The sequence below is a fragment of the Triturus cristatus genome, chromosome 4_2 (assembly GCF_964204655.1).
Source record: "Triturus cristatus chromosome 4_2, aTriCri1.1, whole genome shotgun sequence".
Lineage (NCBI taxonomy): Eukaryota > Metazoa > Chordata > Amphibia > Caudata > Salamandridae > Triturus > Triturus cristatus.
In genome coordinates, this window is record NC_140586.1 from 724,028,999 (window position 1) to 724,048,300 (window position 19,302).

Sequence of the window (19,302 nt, forward strand, 5' to 3'; positions counted from 1 at the left end):
TGTGCCAGAAGGCGGAGAACATCACCACCCACAGGGAGGGATCATGAGGAGGAGGAGGAAACATCTGACGGAGCATCCCAGACGTCGTCACGGCCTGCTGCTGAGGTTCCCCGCAGGAAGCCGGGTCGTCCACGGAAAGGACCGTGAGGGTGGCTGCTACATCACCATCTCCCAGGACACCTGGCCTGGCACCTGGCCCACTGGAGCAACAGCATCACAGCATCAAGAGACATTCTCTGCCACATGGCCCTGCTGGTCACTGGCTGACCAATGTTGACAAAGACTGTGGCATGGACTCTGAGGATTTCCAATGGCAAGGACACCAACTCCCCTACTGAACTTTGGATTCCCTAATCCCGGAAAGCCCCTCACTTTGTCCCCCCCCCCCCCAATAATAAATCACACTATTAAGAGTAGATGCCTGCTGGTAGCATTATTACCTAACATGTGTCTTGTACAGTCTAAACATGCCTGAGTCATCTGTTCACTTCAACCATCCACACCCTGGGGCCTGAGTCTGGCACAGGACACATGGGTCACAGTTTTTTAGGCAAGACAGACATGGAGCACCATACACACCCGTGATGGTCAGAACCAGCTGAGGGGGTGGCCGAACAACCGTGCTGACAGACACATTGAGTACAGCAACAGTCATGCGCAGAGGTCAGGGATCCTGGCCCGTGTCCTAGGGGGGCACCCAGGTACGTGTAGACAGGTGGCAGAACCATGTCCTGCAAGCTTGAGTCCGGTGGATGCAGAGAATGGGGTCATGGACAACGTTGGATGCATGGGGATGGCACATGTCACAATACCCACACAGTCATGGACATCATGCCCAATACACAGTCTCAGCACACACACACAGCTTGCATCTTGCCACTCGACACATTGACACATAGCCACAATCAGGGAATACCATGCCAGACATGCAGGATGCACCGTGCCAACACACCAGCATTGACTGAGAAGAGGCACCTTGGAGGCATAGGGACACCTTTAATAGTCATGTTTTTGGGATTGCAGAGGCAACTTGAAGTACACATGAACACATCATGTGGAGTAACATGTGGCTCAAACACTGGCACCCCCCTTCTGCAGCACAAATGCGTGATAGCCATGGAACTGGCACACAAGTGTCGGCTAACAGCTAAATACCCACAGCTGCTCACGGAGAGACTGCCATACACCATACATCCGCTGATGTGGAAGTCCCACGCCATGTCAAGACAATGTTAACCGTATGTGTCCGAGGGCAGTGTCACACACATTGATGCCTTCATCACAATCCACTATCCCATCACTGATGACTGACAACCAGGCAGCCCATCTATTCAGGTGTACCCAGCTGCATGTCGTGTCCCATGGGGATGCCACATGTCTGCAGAGGAACCAAACCCCGACCGGGGCAGTGTGCACACATCGTGAACAACTGCCACACCCAATACACCCCAGATGCATCCCTTACCCCATGGAGACTTCCAAACGTGTCCGTGCCTGTAACGCTGAGTCAGCCCACGATGCCATGTCCATGAGGAATAGCAGTGCCACAACAATGCAACCAGAAGACGGCATGCGCAGGTACCTGGGGAAGAGAGACACACAAGAAGTCAGCCACAAAAAGCACAGCCACTTGCATGTGCATTGACTCGACACATGTATGGATGAAAAAATGCTAGGTCACAATTATGAGTGGGGAAATACTACCATCACTGCCACCATCACTCCAGTGACACACCCACACATACCTCTGACTCACGTGCCATACATGCAGGTGGAGACACGCATCACAACACATGCCACACGGGGACCAAGGCGTGCACACTCAGACACTGGTACTCACCACTAAGCAAAGAAGTCGCGTATGAGCCGAGTCCGGATGTCCTCTTGCGGCTCCACATCCTCCACATCACTAGCCCCATTGCCAAGCCCTTCGTCCTCCACGGGTGGATGGTCCTCGTCATGTTGATTCAGGATGAGTGGCACAGCTCTTTCAACTGCCATGTTGTGCAGCATGCAGCAGACCATGAAGATCTTGCAGACCTTCGCCGGGGCATATGGGAGTGCGCCGCCGGTCTTGTGGAGGCACCGGAATCGGCTCTTCAGCATGCCAAACGTCCTCTCTATCACTCGCCTTGTCCGGCCATGGGCGGTGTTGTAGCGGAGCTGGGCCGGCGTGATGGGGTTGCGGAGAGGTGTCAGCAGCCAAGGCATGTTGGGATAGCCAGCGTCCCCTAAATGGAAAGCACATGGATATCGTTAGAACTGGCGAAGCGGTAGTGCTGCTCGGCCAAACAGAATACAGGACAGACAGACTGTACCCACCAACAACACATGCTCGTTCGTTGCGCAGCTGCATCATCATATCAGGCATCCCGCTACGCCTCATGATGTAGGCATCGTGTGCTGATCCTGGGAAACGAGCACAGACATGTGAAATCACCATGTTGGACAGACACACCACAAGGGCATTGATGGAGTGGTAGTGCTTCCGATTGCGGTACGCCACCTCCCGTGCGTGTGGTGGTACCAAACCTACATGTGTCCCATCTATGGACCCAATGACATGGGGCATCCCTCCCAGGGCATAGAAACCACGCTTGACCTCAGTCATCTGTTCAGGGGTTGGGAACTTGATGAAGTCATCCAGGTGAATCAACATGGCCTCCAAGAAATCATGCAGCACACCGCTGAACATGCTCTGGGACATGCCACCAACATGAGCTATGGTATTTTGGAAGGTACCCGTGGCAAGGAAATGTAGGGCAGCCATTACCTTCAGCTGGGGTGTCAGTGCCGTAGGATACCTGTGCTGCGGTTGCAGGTGTGGTGCCAGTCTCGCCGTCAGCTCCAGAATCAACGGTTGGGTGAAGCGGTAGAGCCGGATCCTGTCATTCTCCTGCATGGTGGCCAAGTCTGGAATTCTTCGGGCAACAGGAGGCGCTCTGCAGTAATTTGGAAGTGACAAGGAAGAGTGAGTGCACTACGAGAACAACTCATGTCTACTGAGCACATGTAAATCTGGCAATACACACATGCCACATAGGGAGTCAGGCATGTGCTACATGCCCAGGACACGTATGGATGCAAGGTGACACTCCTTCCAAGACCCAGCTACACACGGTGATTGAGAACCTCCCCATGCCACGCCATGGAAATAGCTGTGTCCCAGTGCAAGTGCACTGCCCGACGCAAGACAGGAGTGACATACACCCACACATCAGCAGAAGTGTGATGCCGATTGCAGAGACTGGCAGCGGAACACTTGAGCCACAGGTCACATGACATTACACTAGTCCAGCCCACACACCTTGCCATGAAGGTGCACATGTCATGACTCACCACACATTCCTTGTGAGTTTGCTGACATGGCCTTGTCACGCTACTCCGTGTCCCTTGCATACATGTGCACCTCACATCCGATAACACATGTGGCATGGTGTTGGGAACAGTGTGCAATGACAATCTACACACAGCCACATGTTGGTTGCTGCAACGGCTGCAGCTTTTGAGGGTGCTACAACATCAACCTGATGTAAATCCCGGACACATATATGGCATAGTCACATTGTGCACTGTGGGTAGTGATAAGTCATGTGTCATGACCCCTGTACCGGGCATCATGGGACACTTCCGTGTGTTGGTGTCCGTGCCATGCCAGTGACGCTCACCCCAAGTGCGCAGTCCCACATGCACACATGTCAAAGGAGTCAAGGGCATGCCTGGCACACATTGCACCCTCACACAGTACACATGTACACATCTCATCATACATCTGGTGCCTTCTCCACTCAGGAGGCATGTTCCACATCACAGCCTGTGACACCTGTGCCCCACACATGTGGTAATGCACAGACGATGCCTTGATGTCCATTCCTGGACAAGTATGTCCATCCATGGACAAGTATGTCCGCCCTATTCCTACATGTGTGTCGCCTATCACCACAGTGATGTGTAAAATCCGCCGTACTGCTGCTGAGAGGGCCTGTGCATGTTCCCAAATCACTGTGGGAGTGCTGCCGTATGTGTACCCATCGTGATGGCGAGCGTAGATGCGAGTGTACGGTCCGTGCCACTACGGGTACGCATACGCGTGCAGACCCATAGTGATGGAGAGCGTAAATGTGAGTGTACGGTCCGTACCACTACGAGTACGCATACGCGTGCAGACCCATAGTGATAGAGAGCGTAGATGCGAGTGTACGGCCCTATCACTATGGGTCTGCACGCGTATGCGTACCCGTAGTGGTGCGGACCGTACACTCACATCTACGCTCACTATCACTATGGGTCTGCACGCGTATGCGTACCCGTAGTGGTACGGACCGTACACTCACATCTACGCTCACTATCACTATGGGTCTGCACGCGTATGCGTACCCGTAGTGGTACGGACCGTACACTCGCATCTACGCTCACTATCACTATGGGTCTGCACGCGTATGCGTACCCGTAGTGGTACGGACCGTACACTCGCATCTACGCTCACTATCACTATGGGTCTGCACGCGTATGCGTACCCGTAGTGGTACGGACCGTACACTCGCATCTACGCTCACTATCACTATGGGTCTGCACGCGTATGCGTACCCGTAGTGGTGCGGACTGTACACTCACATCTACGCTCACTATCACTATGGGTCTGCACGCGTATGCGTACCCGTAGTGGTACGGACCGTACACTCGCATCTACGCTCTCTATCACTATGGGTCTGCACGCGTATGCGTACCCGTAGTGGTACGGACCGTACACTCGCATCTACGCTCACTATCACTATGGGTCTGCACGCGTATGCGTACCCGTAGTGGTACGGACCGTACACTCGCATCTACGCTCACTATCACTATGGGTCTGCACGCGTATGCGTACCCGTAGTGGTACGGACCGTACACTCGCATCTACGCTCACTATCACTATGGGTCTGCACGCGTATGCGTACCCGTAGTGGTGCGGACCGTACACTCACATCTACGCTCACTATCACTATGGGTCTGCACGCGTATGCGTACCCGTAGTGGTACGGACCGTACACTCACATCTACGCTCTCTATCACTATGGGTCTGCACGCGTATGCGTACCCGTAGTGGTACGGACCGTACACTCGCATCTACGCTCACTATCACTATGGGTCTGCACGCGTATGCGTACCCGTAGTGGTACGGACCGTACACTCGCATCTACGCTCACTATCACTATGGGTCTGCACGCGTATGCGTACCCGTAGTGGTACGGACCGTACACTCACATCTACGCTCACTATCACTACGAGTACGCATACGCGTGCAGACCCATAGTGATGGAGAGCGTAGATGCGAGTGTACGGTCCGTACCACTACGGGTACGCATACGCGTGCAGACCCATAGTGATGGAGAGCGTAGGCATGCATGTACGGGCCGTTGCCATGCATTTGGGGTGCCCTAGGGCCCCCACACGCACCGTACCTGTGTGTGATGCTCCAAATTACATAGGGGACAAGTATTAAGGCCTACATGCATGCTGGTTGTCATGGAGACCAAGTTCAAAATTCGAAATTGTTCTGGAAGGTGCACAGCAGAAGTCAGTTGGAATTTGTCTACTTTGTTGCAATGTGTTTGTGGGGCTGACATCATGCAGGAGAATGAAACCGATAGAGAACCCACAGACTGCTAGGTTTGTAGGGATTGGTGGAAACATAGGATGCAAATGTGAGTGACCAATCTCTCTGTACTCCTGTGCATGAGACTGGGCAGAAGGGCACATATAAGGCAGCCAGGTCCCATGAGGGAGCACTTGCCTGCACATCTTTGCATTCGTCGACCCAGCTGCTGCTACTGATTCCCTGGAACCATGTCAAGGGCTGTGGAGAGGACACAGCCATTCACCCTGGAGGAGAACATGGCTCTGCTGGATGTGATCCTCCCACAGTACTCCATGCTGTATGGGCGACCAGGGTATCAGGTGAGTGCATAGGCCACTGCCACAGACTGTCCCTATGTGGTGACTGTGACTTCTGCCATTGCGTCCAGGTGTAACACACATGCCATGTACTGTCGGGGGGGTCCCAGGGGGGGGGGTGCCTGATGTCTCCCAGCAGTGCCCTGAGACAGGAGGGGTGGGGGCCTATCACTCACAGCAGTGCCCTGAGACAGGAGGGGTGGGGGCCTAGAACTCACAGCAGTGCCCTGAGCCAGGAGGGGTGTGTGCAGAGTCCTCCCAGCAGTGCCCTGAGACAGGAGGGGTGGGGGCCTATCACTCACAGCAGTGCCCTGAGACAGGAGGGGTGGGGGCCTAGAACTCACAGCAGTGCCCTGAGCCAGGAGGGGTGTGTGCAGAGTCCTCCCAGCAGTGCCCTGAGACAGGAGGGGTGGGGGCCTATCACTCACAGCAGTGCCCTGAGACAGGAGGGGTGGGGGCCTATCACTCACAGCAGTGCCCTGAGACAGGAGGGGTGGGGGCCTAGAACTCACAGCAGTGCCCTGAGCCAGGAGGGGTGTGTGCAGAGTCCTCCCAGCAGTGCTCTGAGACAGGAGGGGTGGGGGCCTATCACTCACAGCAGTGCCCTGAGACAGGAGGGGTGGGGGCCTATCACTCACAGCAGTGCCCTGAGACAGGAGGGGTGGGGGCCTATCACTCACAGCAGTGCCCTGAGACAGGAGGGGTGGGTGTGATGCACAGTGTGAGCCTTGATCATTGATTGTGACATTGCCATCATTCCACCTGTGTACCCACTGTGGCACGTAGTGCTTTTTCCCTCACCAGGGGATGATGTCCCTATGACAAAGGTGCAATGCGTTGGCTGCATGACATGCCTTGTTGTAACCAGCTAATTTGTACCCATATGTCTCTCTGTGACATGTGGCTGGTGTATTGATGTGGTGTCACTTGTTCCTCCTCACAGGTAGGCGCCACTGCCAAGGAGCAGATCTGGCTGACCGCCGTCAGTGCCGTGAGGGGTGTGGATGGTCGGAGGCGGAGCCTGCCCCAGGTGAGGAAACGCTGGCAGGATATCCGGTGCTGGACGCGGAGGATTGCACGGCTCCTGCTGGGGGACTCACCTGAGAGCCACAAGAACCGCGGCCGCCGCCGTCTGAGCCACCTCCACAGGCGTGTGCTGCCGGTGGTCTTTCCAGACCTGGAGAGGCGCTTACAGGCGATGCAGCAGCCGGAAGGGGGTAGGTACATGTGTGTTTGTTGTGTGTCACCGGCATTTGTAAGGGCACAGTAGCATGAATTCACTGGCAGGGTTTAAAGGTGCTGTGCAGATCCTGTTTGCCCCAGTATAGCGCTGTGCCCCTGCCACCCTTCCCCTCCTTGCAATGTGTTCCCTGGTCTCTGTGTAGTCACTCCTTCACAGGGTAATGTAGGCTGGCGCTTTGTCCACGGGAACAATGTCTGTAGCATCATGTGTGGGGGTGGTGTGTAACAGGTTGTGGGACATTGCCTGTGCACTGTCAAGTTCACTGCATGTGGGTTCCATGTCAGTTGGCACTGATGCTGACTCCAGACATGGGAGTTGGTCTCTCATGTGTCATGCCTTACAGCGCGCATGTCCCATGTAGTGGCCTGTGACATGATGTGCATGAGTGTGCGATACACATAGTGCAGGGATGGTGACGTGTGTTGCAGTCATTACCATTCAGTAGCATGTAGTTGCGTGCCCACTACTGTCCCCTGGGGCACCTTTTCCTCAGTGGTGTATGTGTCATCATAAACGTGGCCACTGTCAGTGTCTACAGCGTAAGTTGTGCTCTGTGCCATTGTCCCCTGTCACCATGTATATAGACGTGCTATTTTGTACAGGTGTCCACTGTGCAGCCTGACCTGATTGTCCTTCTTCATACTCACAGTTGCCAGTGCCTGTGTGTCTTGTTATACTCATCTGAGGATGGGCACTGGTACCTCATTATTTGTACAGGCGCACCTTGGCTGTTTGGCGTCCAATCTTGCTTTTTGCCTGCCCCTGTGTGTATCACCCAGACTATGAGATGTTGGTGCCACCTGTGTCTCAACAATTTGCCTCGTGTAGGGTCTTGTTGGGGCGGGCAATGCCTATGTGTTAAATCCTGATTACCACTTGCTGGGTCTGGGCAGTGTGTGATGTGTCTGGACACACACGCAATGTGCAGTGACAGAGTCATGTTGTGCATGTTTTCAGCATTACCTATGCAGCATGTGTCTCAAGTTCATGGATATGGTCCCTGGTCATCGGTATTTTCGCCAACGCTGTGTGGTGCAGATGCAGTGCTGGATTGTCCCCAGGGCCTGGGTGCTATGTCAGACTCCTTTTCCTGTGTTTAGCTATTGTCTCATGCTCTCCATGGTATTTCAGTGGCATGGTGGCTCAACCAACTGTGTGTTTCATGCCCTACATCGGTACCCTGTTCAGTAGATGTTAGGGATCTTCCTTTTCAGGCCATGCAATGTTACCTATGTAGATTGGACTCATGTGACAGATGTGTACAGGTGTCTGATTAATTTCTGTCTCTCCACCCTGCCCACAGCATCGTCGGGGGACACAGAGGGAGACATGGACACAGACCAGGCGGAGGGACCGAGCACCAGTGCCAGCCGTGACATCGGGTCTGGCACATCGAGTGGTACAGAGGCGGAGGAGAGTGTGGCCGAGGACCTGTCGACTGGCACATCAGACTACGAAGCTGACAGGTCCGGGGACGATGTCTCCGAGTGGGCGGAGGCTGCACCAGCAGCTGACAGCGGAACAACACCTCGCACCGCCCCCTCAGTTTCCACCAGCCACCTCCCACTTGCTCGTGTCCCTTCCCAGCGTGCCCGGTCACAGCATGTCTCCTTCCTGCCAGGCACCGCACCCCCTGCCCCTGTCTCCACTGCTGCCGCCAATGCAGAGTCTGTGGACATCCAGCGGCAACTGCAGGTTGGTCAGGCTGCGATCCTTAATGTCCTCCATGCCCACGGCAAAACCCTCACCAACATCGAGGCTTTCTTGGAGGGCATTCATTCATCGCAGGCTGACCAACGCAACTTGCTGAGGTCCATCGACTCCACACTGACTGCAGCAGTGGGTCTCCTGCAGCGCGACCTCCCCCCACCTACCCCTGCCCCATCCACACTTCCCACTCCCATGCCTGTCACACGTACACCCAGACGTCGGCATGCACCCACATCAACGGACACGGGCACCACACCAGCAGGGAAGGTCCACCGCACTCCTCCTGACACGCACACACAGGGTGAGGTAGGCACACCCACTGGGTCGGGGGGCAAACGTGTGACACGCAGCCATAGTGGGAGTCCGCATTCCACCCAGTCCACTCCCTCCAAATCCCCTCCCCTCAGCTCTCCTGGCCACATCTCCCCCAAGGACTCCTTCATGGCCGCTCTGTCCCTGAGCCCCACAGTTACACCACCACGCAAGCGGTCAAGGAGGTCCCCGGTCAGGGTGGTTGAGTCTCCCCCCCTGTCTCCACCCTCCCCCGGTGGCGCTGCGACCCATCCCTCTGACCCCCCCCCCCTCCTTGGGGCCTGAGGTCCCTTCGGGTGCAGGGGACTCCCTGGAGGACCTTGCAAAGGTGTGTAGTGCCATCCTGGCCTCCGCCTTTGGCACTGACCCACCCCCTGTGGTGGAGTCCTCCATCCCTGCACCCACAACGCCGCCCCTTTGCCCTGATGTCCCTGCGGTGCCTGTTGCTTCCCCCCCCCTGATGCCCTCACCAGTGTGGAAGACGATGCCATTTGACTGTGCAGGCAAGGTAGGGGACACGCATCCCACTGTGTCCCCCATCCAGCTGAGAATCATTGACTGCCCTATGGGCTTTGTGAATATTGAACTGCCTGCGATCCACGGACATTGTGCTCATGCTGAATGAAGCTTAATTTTGTTTTCATTATCACACTACTGCTATGCTGGTATTGGTGTTGGTGGGGCTGCTACATGGTTTTGGGTGGTGTGTAAGGGTTTGGGTGTGTGGGATATGTAGTAGTGTACTGCTCATTGGTGGGACCCTGTGATCTGTGTGCCATCACAAGGTGTTGGCTAACTTTCTTTGTTCATGTAAGCAGTTACTGCATGGTGCACTTGTCCCAGGGTGTATTCCTTCCTCTGTGTACCCAGCTTTCTTCCCTGCAGGGTGTTCCCAATGTTTAGCGCAGAGCTGTGTCTACATGAGCTGTGTGTGTGACGGAGCCCTTCTACTTTGGCCATGCATGCAGGGCCATGTCTCCACCTGCGACAATCGTGGCATCCTTGGTGATCACTGTACTTGTGTGTGGAGTCTGTTGACATGAGTTCATGGGGACATGTTCCCTTGTAGCCAGTATGCATGTGGATAATTCTGGCCTCACACACATGTGTTACACCCCTCCTGTCTCAGGGCACTGCTGGGAGTGATGGGCACCCACCCCTCCTGTCTCAGGGCACTGCTGGGAGGACTCTGCACCCACCCCTCCTGTCTCAGGGCACTGCTGGGAGGACTCTGCACCCACCCCTCCTGTCTCAGGGCACTGCTGGGTGGACTCTGCACACACACCTCCGATTTCAGGATATGTGCGCTTGGCACATACACGGTGGGGGTACGCACAATGCATTCGAGGTGAGGGTACGAGTCTACTGACACTGGTGTGGTGGGGGTACGCTCCGTACGTCCGCGGGTGTGGGTACGGGTCGTACTTACACTGTTGGCATGGGGGGTACGCTCCTTGCATTCGCGGGTGGGGGTACGGGTCGTACTTACACTGTTGGGCTGGGGGGTACGCTCCTTGCATTCGCGGGTGGGGGTACGGGTCGTACTTACACTGTTGGGCTGGGGGGTACGCTCCTTGCATTTGCGGGTGGGGGTACGGGTCGTACTTGCACTGTTGGGCTGGGGGGTACGCTCCTTGCATTCGCGGGTGGGGGTACGGGTCGTACTTACACTGTTGGGCTGGGGGGTACGCTCCTTGCATTTGCGGGTGGGGGTACGGGTCGTACTTACACTGTTGGGCTGGGGGGTACGCTCCTTGCATTCGTGGGTGGGGGTTCGAGTCGTACTTACACTGTTGGCATGGGGGGTACGCTCCATGCATACGCGGGTGAGGGTACGGGTCGAACTTACACTGTTGGGGTGGGGGTACGCTCCGTACGTCCGCGGGTGGGGGTACGGGTCGTACTGACACTGTTGGCATGGGGGGTACGCTCCTTGCATACGCGGGTGGGGGTACGGGTCGTACTTACACTGTTGGGCTGGGGGGTACGCTCCTTGCATTTGCGGGTGGGGGTACGGGTCGTACTTACACTGTTGGGCTGGGGGGTACGCTCCTTGCATTCGTGGGTGGGGGTTCGAGTCATACTTACACTGTTGGCATGGGGGGTACGCTGCATGCATACGCGGGTGAGGGTACGGGTCGAACTTACGCTGTTGGGGTGGGGGTACGCTCCATGCATACGCGGGTGGGGGTACGGGTCGTACTTGCACTGTTGGGCTGGGGGGTACGCTCCTTGCATACGGGGTGGGGGTAGGGTCCGTACATATCCGTCCCCACGCTATGTGATGTTTGTGCGGCCCGTACCCAGGCCTTTGCCACGTGGGTGCGATCCGTCCCGCCATTGTTGGGGTGACGTGTGTGGGCGTGGTCCGACTCGTACCCACGCTCTTCAGGCGTGGGTACGGGACGTACCTGTCTGGTTGTGTTGCCGGTTCGCGTGGTGACGGACTTCCGTTGTGGCGGTCGCTGGCTTATCAGGACACGCCCCCACCCCCTCGTGGTGACCAGGGCATGGGAGTCAGGTATGTCCAGGCCATGTGTGGTGTGTGACTTATGTGGTTGTTTTGTGGCCTGCCCTGGTCGTGCCACCCCCACCCCACCCCACTTTCCCCCCTCCCTTAGTTATTCTGACCTTCTGCGGCGTCTGCGTCATAACCTGTAGAGGAGGTGTACTGCTATGAGGGCAGGGATGAATCGTAGGTTCTGGTCCATGTCTGTCCGTCGCGTACTGGTCCTCCTTGTTCGCGTCGTCGTCTGTCCGTCGCGTACTGGTGGTCCTTGTTCGCGTCGTCCTGATTTCCCGGCAGTTTTTGGCTGCCGCAAAATATTCACCGTGCGGGGTGACGTCGGTGCGAATCGTGATTCCTGGGTCGTGAATGGCTGGCTGCGAGCGTCCCGACGTCAGGTCGGCGCTTTCCCGGATCGCATTGGTAGGTGTTTTATGTTCGGTCGGGCTTTTTTACGAATCGTACGGTAATGGTGTACCCGTGCGAATCGTAATTCCTTGTTTGTAAAAATTGACGACCGGGTACGCGTCGGGCGGAGATTATGCTCCGTCCGACGGTTCGTACCCGGTTTTTGCCGGATCGTGATCGGCACCTTGGTGTGTGAAGAGCTAAAGGTAGTCTGGCCCTAGGATAGGGGCACTGCTATCAGTTGCAACATGCGCAATAGAACAAAAACACAGGCAGAGTAAAAGACAAAAACAGTCTACTCCCAGCAGGCAGCACACAGGTGTGAGTAAAGCAGCACATGCAGTGGCGTAACAAAATTTGAGGGGGCCCTCTGCAAGATACATGGAGGGGACCCCGCTCCGAATTTTATCAGGAACTCTCGGGCGAAAGTACTGTGCCGAGTGTGGCCCCTAAAGCCCTGGGGTCCCCCGCACGGTGGGGACAGTTGGGGCCTGTGTTACGCCCCTGAGCAGAGGCATTAGAACCATGGTACCAACAGGGTGAAGAACCAATGGCAGTCTGATTTCAGCACAGAAGTGCTGCTATCAGTAGTGCAACATCAAAGACATCATTTAGGGGTTGCATTTGCAACCCCTCGCTTTCTAATTGCTTTGAACCTTGGCAAATCCCTTTGCAATCACTGGCCTTAAAAGTGGCAAAATCAGTTGAAAGAAAAAAGGGCTTGCAAATTGGCCCTCTCATACTGATGGTAATTTTTGGATTCATGGGACCTCTATTGCAAATTGCTGATGCTAGCACATTTGAAGCAATTCTTGGCATAAAGGAGGGTAATCATGGCAAATGGGAGGGGGTAACAATAACAAAAAGCTGACCCTGTCATTTTTGACATAAGCATCAGGTCTGGTAAATGGACGACATTATTTACGAAGTTTTGATGCTGAAATGGTGAAAGTTATTTTTGATATATTGGGCAGCCCTAGCACATTTTGAACAGAATGGAGTCATCTGGGGAGTGTTACATTTTCATTGGCTTGGCACACTGTAAAAGGATTTGAATATGCAAGTTACCTTTGAGAGTGCCGCTTCAGAGCCTATGGCTTATTAGAAAATTTATTTGAATATTGTGCTTTAAAGTTTGCACTATTTGATCCCACTTTGTTCAGAATTCTCTTGGGGGAAGAAGGAGAAACCCCATGAATCTCCTTAGAATATGTCTTGCTCACTCTATTTCCTCGCTCACTACAATCTATGGGAAGTATTATTCCCCACCACTTTCAAAGATCATGCCAGCTAAACAGCACACAACTATAGGTGGTATCTAATAGATGTTTGTCTATGTTCTGTAATGTGTACTTAATCATCCAGTTATGGAATTTCAATGTTGTTAGTTATTCTGATGTTATAAGGGTTAAGGTTAAGTAACATCACTTTTAGAGAACATTCAAGATCAAAGGTCATGAATGCCACTTCCTGTGAGATCACAAAGGTCAAAGGGTGTGTGACACATCACACGTAGTTCTCCTTAATTCAGTAAAAGTTTTATGTAATTTTGTGAAATACACAGAATTACACAAGTTATGCCTACCTAATTCACTAAAAAGCCCCACATCACCTACACTAACAGGTCGATTCCAGTTTGGGTTGGAAAGCTCTCCAACCGAGCCGGATCTGAAGTGTTTTCCAACCGAGCCAGACTCCTGCAGTCCGACCGAGCGAGAACGATGCGGCCGCATGCTGCCAGACTCGGTTCGGTCAGGCTCCCATAGAACTCAATGGGAGCCGGTCGAACAACGCATACATGGGCTCCCATTGACTGAATGGGTATGTCTCGCACAAGGGCCCCCCCTAGCGTGGGTATGCCTCGGTGCCATCCGCACTATACATGCCTGTGTTGCCCCCTTTGTCTGAGTCGTAAGGCTGCGTGTGACGGGGGGTCTGACATGAACCCCCAAAGGCAGCTTCCCGGATGTTTTGTGAGACAGAAACTTCAGCTCGATCCGGCTGTCCGACGCGTACATCGTACTCGCTTGGTCGTGAAATGCCTCCATTGCGCGGTGCGAATCCTGTCCGTACGAGTCAGTTGGAGCGGCTTGGATACGGAAACGGTTTGGTCGGAACAAACGCGTACAATCACATCGTACTTGCTCGCTCGTACAGGTGTCCGAGTCGGTCGTGAAACACGCGTCCGACTCGTACCTTTTTCCCACCGGATCGCGTTCGGAGCCCTTCCGAACGAGATCGGAATCAACCCCTTAGAAGTTAAACTTCACAAGCTAGACTTAAGCCTACTACATTACAAGACATAACACTTAACTACTATCTACCATTAAACAACATAAAAACAACAAAACAATACACTAGGCGATGGCTGCTGCCACTTCCCACATTCCTCACCCCACAAACTCTTAAAAATAAAGTAAATTACATCTTACTTCAGAAAGTCAGCAGCAGCAGGCAACCTCAACTAATGTTTTCTGAAAATGCCAAACAATTAGGTCAACTGAATAAAAAAAGTAGATGCCCTATAATAATTAAAAAAATACTATTTACCATGAAAGTATAATCAAATATAACAAAAATTGTATTGTTAATGTATTATATATAAGTTAAAAAAATGAAAAAGTGGTGATTAAATGTAAAAAAGTTAACAAAGCATATACTTATGTGAATGTTACATATATATTAAAAAGTACTATTTAAATAAATAATTTTAAATATTAGTACTATTTTATATTTGTGAAAATATAGGGACTGATTTAGGGTGGGCGGAATTTGCGAAATTCACTTTCGCAAATTATCGCGAAAATGTTAAAAATCTCTGCAAACACGTGGAAATATCACGAAGATGCGGAAGTTTTTTTCCCGCCCGTTCGTGGTATTTTCTGCGTGGTTGCGGCTCGAGACCTTACCCATGCGGTTGCTCGCGGGTGCTGCCATCTTGTTTTCACTTGTCTCGCGGTACATGAACACGAGAAGAAAGACATGATCGCTTGACGAATGACGTTACTGCGGGCGCGAACTGTCGCGAGACAGCGCAAATGGCTACCAACAATCCAACATCTCGTGGAGAACGCGACCGGATCTGGAAAACTTGTCGGCGAACGCGGGGATTCAGGTAAGGCGATTGCGCGCACGCAAGAATGTATTAATTTACAGCGCGAGCAAGCAAAAGATTTCCGGTAAAATGCGGATAGCGGAAATTTTGACATATTCACGCTCTCCACGGAACGCGAAAATGTCAAATTATCGCAATTTCCGCGAGCGGAAAGAAATTTTAGAACAGGCCTAGACTGATTATGATGTCGGTCGGAAAGGTTCCGAACGGCATTCAGATTTTCCGAACCCATGTCGGAACCTATGTTTCTGACTTACTTGGAAACATGACCGATTACGATGGAAAGGCAACCATTCAGTCATTCTAAATCGGATCCGACCGGCATTCAGAGACTCTGAGTCGATCGGAGCCGAATCGTACATGTCTATGGACTGAGTTTCCGACCGACGTACTACGATGTCGGATTCGGACAGCCTTTCCGAATCGGTCTGTCCTACATTGACCGGCTATCGGAAACTGACTTTGGGGGCCCGTGGCAGGCTCCCCTTCACCCAGAGGCCTCTGGTTGGGGGTGTGGGGGCACCCATGGGACCCCTCTTTCCAACCATGCACAGTGTGGCAGGCACCATGGGGTGCCAGCGACAGGGTGTAAGGTTTCCCGCGACCACCTAATTTTTCAATGGGAGCCTGTGTTGTCGGTCGGAACACAGGCTCCCATTGAAGTCAATGGGAGTCCGATCGAACTGTGTTCAGAAACATCATAGTCGGTCGGTCGGACTCGCCGAACCCAAGTCGGTTGGAACCGATTCCGACACGGAGTCGATCGGAATGCTCTCCGACCGACATCGTAATCAGCCCCAAACTGTCTAAAAAATGTAATAATATCTACAAGCAACTTAGGTGTAAAAAATACATATGTGTAAAAAGTATTATATGACATATTTAAAAATGTGAAACATGTTTATACTTAATATATGTTGAATATAAAATAATATCACAAAACAAATATTATGTTACACAAATACCTGTACATTCTAATGTAAGTTGCCAATTGCTTTACTACTATAAAACCACTGCATATTAGTAATACATGAGAAAATGTCAAATAAACAAATATAATGTTACAAATAAAAATGTGTTAAAAAACTATTGTTTTTATTAGTGTGATTTAAAATCAAACTCCATACCACAATCATCTACAAAAACAAAAGTACTATATTGTGAAAGGTGTTGGCCATATTTTCTATTGACACTCCAAATTAAATTACTTTGGCGAATGTGATGGACACCAAAAGGGTCATAATTGCTGTTCCCACTCCAAAATAAATCATCTAGGGGGGAGGTTTTGGACACCTAAGGAGTTCCATTTACTATTCCCACTTCAAACTAAAGCTTATTGGGGAAGGCGTAGAACACCAAAGTCTCATAATTACCGATCAAACTCTAAATTAAACCACCTGAGGGGAGTTGTTAGACACAGAGGTGCCAATTACGATCCGGTAAAAAAAATTCCCGTACGACTCGTATCCGGTCTTTTTACCGTACGAATCGTACAAGTGCCGTACAAACTGGCAATCACGATTCGCATGGTAAAAAGTCCATACGAACCGCCTTAGGAATTATTCCCCACACGTCCTCAGGTCGGAAAATGTGTCCGACACGTCCTCGGACGATTTACCGTACAAACGTGAAAAGCGAAGTCCGACCGGGGAATCACGATCCGTCCCGGGCGTCCGAATGTACAACCGTATGGTTATAAGACCGTCCGCACCGAACTCCAATAGCAACCATGGAGACGTCCAAACAGGTGCCCGGTACGTGCCGTACCCCCCCCAGCTCCCGCATGTACGCGCCGTACCCCCCCCAGCCCCCGCATGTACGCGCCATACCCCCCCACAGCCCCCGCATGTACGCGCCGTACCCCCCCAGCCCCCGCATATACGCGCCGTACCGCCCCCCAGCCCCTGCATGTACGCGCCGTACCCCCCCAGCCCCCGCATGTATGCGCCGTACCCCCCCAGCCCCCGCATGTACGCGCCGTACCCCCCCCAGGGGGGGTACGGCGCATACATGCGGGGGCTGGGGGGGGTACGGCGCGTACATGCGGGGGCTGGGGGGGGTACGGCGCGTACATGCGGGGGCTGGGGTGGTACGGCGCGTACATGCGGGGGCTGGGGGGGGTACGGCGAGTACATGCGGGGCTGGGGGGGGGGTACGGCGCTTACCGGGCCACCTACTCTGGTCGTTTCGTGCCGTACTTCGCTTTTCCGGCACTTTTTGGGTGCCGTAAAAATATTGCCGTCCGGACTGCTGTCGGTTCGAATCGTAATTCCTGGGTCGTGAAACGCGGCCTGAGAGCGTCCCGACGTCACGTCGGCGCATTCCCCGGATCCCATTTGTATGTATCTTTTCGTCGGTCGGTGTTTTGTACGACTCGTACGGAAATGGTGTTTCCGTGCGAATCGTACTTGCATGTTTGTAAAGTTTTACGACCGGGTACGAGTCGGACGGAAAAAAGCCTCCGTCCGACGGTTCGTACCCGGTTTTTGCCGGATCGTAATCGGCACCAGAAAGGGCAAACTACTTGGGAAAGGTGCTGAAAACCAAAAAGGTTGTAGTTACTATTTCCACTCCAAAATAAACCTTTGAAGGGAAGGTGTTAGACATGAAACGGGGTACATTTATTATTCCCACTCCAAACTAAATCACATTGGGGAAGCTTTTGGACACCAGAAGGGTCATAATTACTGTTCTCACTCCAAAATAAATATCTTGGGGATGTTTTTGGGCACAGAAATGGGAATATTTATTAAGCACTAGGGGTGGGTGTATCTCTCATAATTCCGTGTAGCGTAATTATGTGAAATTATCTAAGAATTCTGCAGGTTTACCCAGAATATTACGAAGAAAGAAATGCTGCTTGTAAAATAGATGCAAGAATGCATTTCTGCACTAAGATATAGCACTAAATGCAGCAGAACATAATTTGGGACCATGAGCTGCCACTCGTGCTCACTAAAATGCTCATGCAGTAGGGTTTTTAACCCAAAATTCGCGAGCAGGAGTAATCTCATAATTATCGTTAATTCTGCATCAAGATTAACGCAGAACTACTAAAATTAGTCAATTACTCAACCCTAATTGAAATTCCAACCAGGCCTACTAAACGCAATCCCATATAAAGCAATACAAAAACAATCATTAACCACATTAAACTACCACTAAAATAACCTAACTACACAATAAAGCTTAATTATTTAAACATTAAACACTAATATGGAAATAAAATTCTTCCTTAACATATATAACATTTTAAAATAAATTTAACAATAAATATATATGTTTTTAAATATAACATATTTATGTTTTAAATATAATAAATAGAAAACACAAAATTAAGGGGTCGATTCCGATCATGTATTTTATCTTCCCATACGACTCGTATCCGTATTTATTCCCGTACGAATTGTACAAGTCACATCCGACCCATGAAGTACGATTCGTACGGGAAAAAGTACATACGGATCGACCGATCCGTACGAATCGTAGCGGGAAAATTTGTATGAGACGGACCCGGACACTTTTCCATGCGAATCGTAAAAAGACAGTCCGAGCGTTCAAGTACGATCTGGACCGGCTTTCCGATTTACGATTCGTACAGAAAACGTCCCGTACACGGGGAATGACTTGTACAAATGCAATGTCGGTGTACGCACCGTACATACGCAATGTCGGTGTACGCACCGTACATACGCAATGTCGGTGTACGCACCATACATAGCAATGGCGGTGTACGCACCATACATATGCAATGGCGGTGTACGCACCGTACATAGCAATGGCCGTGTACGCACCGTACATAGCAATGGCCGTGTACGCACTGTAGATATGCAATGGCGGCGTACGCACCGTACATAGCAATGGCGGTGTACGCACCGTACATATGTAATGGCGGCGTACGCACCGTACATATGCAATGGCGGTGTACGAACCGTACATAGCAATGGCCATGTACGCACTGCACATACACAATGCATGAGGGTGTGTGCCTGTACGACACGTACCCCTGTACCGTCCTGACCCAGGGACACTGTAAAACAGCACAAGGAGGGTCTATTTGACTCGCACAACACC